We start from the raw sequence: 3,193 nt of genomic DNA on the forward strand, positions 1-3,193 counted from the left end.
AAGAGATATAAATAGATTATGAAAATAAGCTAAGAAGAGTATGACAATGTATTTTATAGTGTTTTTGATGAGGCAAGGTCATTTCTAACAACACCAATAGTGGCTCTACACATAGGGCATGAAGATTTTGTGGCAGTATAGAGAAAATGCCAGTGATTGATACACAAATATGAAAATAATGTCTGCAATTGGGAAGAACACAAACTTCATCCTCTTTCCTGAAATACCCCAAATAGATTGCACATGAAGATGAAGTATTCTAAAATAAGCTAAAAATAAAATGGAAATGTATTTTATAGTGCTGGTGATGAGCCAAGGTCATTACTAATGACACAGACAGTGGCTCTGCACATAGGGCATGAAAAGTTTGAGGCATTACAGAGAAGAAGCCAACAATTGATGCATGAAATATGAAAATAATGTCTGAATTGGGAAGAACACGAACTTCATCCTCTTTCTCAAATTACCCCAAATAGATTGCACATGAAGATGAAGTATTCATATTTATATCATTTTATTTTCTTCTTAACTTTTTGTACCTTTTCTTGGAAAACCTCTAATCATTGTGCAGTGGAGGGACAAAGTATTAGTTTATGCATCGATTCTAGAGTGGTTACAGTTAACATAAGTGGTAATATCAATATTAATCCAGTCCAACAATATCGAGAACTGCACAAGCAATGCAAATAGTATGTTGAGAAACTACATTGCAGGGAGGGCATGTTTATCCACTCCCTCCATCACATGCATAAGAGTCTCCAAGATATGTGTCTCCACTGCGAAATTCCACAAAAGCCATCACAATCAGCATTATAAATCCTGCACCCATGAAAAAGGCATAGATCATCATAAATGTTGATGCTAGGTTTAATTTGGAAAAGATGGTCACTCCATTCATCATATGCACCGCCAAAAGCTTAAACTTGATTTTCACACAATCCAAACAATGAAAGAGAACACAAACTTATTTGTATTCAAACATGTCCACTTCATCCAACTCAGTCATGCACATGAAGCAGTTATTTAAGGAGGATTTTCTCCAAGCTTCTCACATTGGCCAATTCTGTACCATATTTCATCATTGCATTTTTGGTTCTCATGTGGTAATGACAAGAAAATTCAGCCTCTCATTGTTTCTGCGATTGATGAATTCTCTCTCTATAACAACCCCGATTTAAAATATACAACTAATTAAATCAATTATACGATTTATATTCAACACACAATTATTCAATTAATTATAATAGAATTTTCAAAAACATGAATAGAGACAACTTCTCTGTAGCGATGATGTTCCTTACTTGTGATTCTAGAGTTTAACACTATTTGAATCTCGTTAACTGCAACAAAGTTTTGGGGATGAATCTCCACCCAACCGTAAGTTCAACTGCACATAATCTTTCTATAGTTGGTCACCCCCGAGACCTCAATCAACGTACTACTTCGAGGGAATCCCTTGTCTCACAATACTTTTCTCCCAAGAGAATGCATAAAGGAATGATCAATCTCATCTTCCTCATCGTCTATTAAATTGGCCAAATAATAGAAAGGGGTTTGCATGCACATTCCATGTGTCAACATGCAACTTTTATTTTTATTTTTTAAGTTTTACTTTATTTAACTTAATTTAATATTTCTCTTCATTTAATTCTTTCTTATTTTATTTTTTTACTATTTGTTAACTTTACTTATTTTTATTATTTTTATTGTTTAATTTTATATATATATATATATATATATATATATATATATATATTTAGAACTCCAGCAATATTATTTACTAATTTATTTATTTATTATTATTATATTCTCTTCCTTATTTATTATTTATTTACTATTATTATATTTTCTATAATTTTTATTATTTATTTACTGTTATTATCTTTTCTTTATTGTTTATGATTTATTTACTTATATTTTAATATATTATTATTATTATTATGGGACATTACATACTCCCCTTCTTTAAGGAACTTCATCCCGAAGTTAAGTTGAATCATTTAACATTTTATTTATTTAGTTATTTATTACATCACATTTGCCCTACACCCTTTGTTGAACTAGTTTAACCAGTGGGCATCGAAAGTTTCCATAACACCCAGGAAATCCCAAGAAATCTTTGTCCTATTTCTCACTTTTGGAACCAGACATAAGCCTCATCGATATGTACCATAGCCCAAATCTCACGCCCATCTAAGACCTCATATGCCTAAAGGCAAGCATCTGATCCCAGTGTTCAATTACTTCGGGCATCTCGCAAGGTTGACCTACTCCCTCCACACTCACTAAGGTGCACAACCCTAGGCATCGAATTCCTTACACCCCACCAAACTTCAGCATCCTAATCCAATATCAGGCACTTAGCCTACAATATCAGGCACTCGGTCTCCTCAATATGGTCCCACGGCCCCTCAAGAGTTATCCATAAAAGACTATACAAAACAAAGGAACCATTGGCATATGTAATGTTGATTGAGTTTGTCTCCAACCTATATGGTGTTACCTATTCTCCCTCACAAGTATGGGCTCCCAAGAGATCATCAAATAAACCGACCCTCTCGGCCCATTTGTGGATTTTTTGTCAATCACCACATCTCAACATACATCCAATACATTAGCTATAACATCATAATATCATAGAAAATAATCCATGTACTAAGTCTTGCATGTCATCATGAAAACATAACATCATTGTTATCGCAAAATTCTGCATGCCATAAATCTACCTATTATATTAATATTGATTCACAAAAGTATTCCACCTATATGGCTGGAATTTCAGTGTTAGCTTTTTCTATATTTCCTTTTTCAATATAGCCAATATGTTTATAATTGGTTTTTTGTTTCTTGCGGTGAACACGGATTGTTGTAACAAATGTAGATTAATTCAAAAAGAATTACTCCAACCGTAAGGATAATTCCCTAACAATCTATATGTTTGGATTTCATTTTCGATAGACATTTCTTTTGGTAATATGTGAAGCTTCCAATTGCACATAAAAATTCAATTTTACATTTTCCAATTTATCGTCGTTTTTTTCAATTGAGGGTTAATACGAAAGGCTCAATTTTAACCATAATACTATTTCCTAAATAGTGGATACAACAAAAATCAATATTTCATGAAAAATTGTAATTCTTAATGGTTTATTCATATGCACGCATGTTAAATCATAGTTCTTCAACCTTTAAA

The sequence above is a fragment of the Pinus tabuliformis genome, chromosome X (assembly GCF_031772625.1).
Source record: "Pinus tabuliformis cultivar Carrire ecotype Pingquan chromosome X, CPIR1, whole genome shotgun sequence".
Lineage (NCBI taxonomy): Eukaryota > Viridiplantae > Streptophyta > Pinopsida > Pinales > Pinaceae > Pinus > Pinus tabuliformis.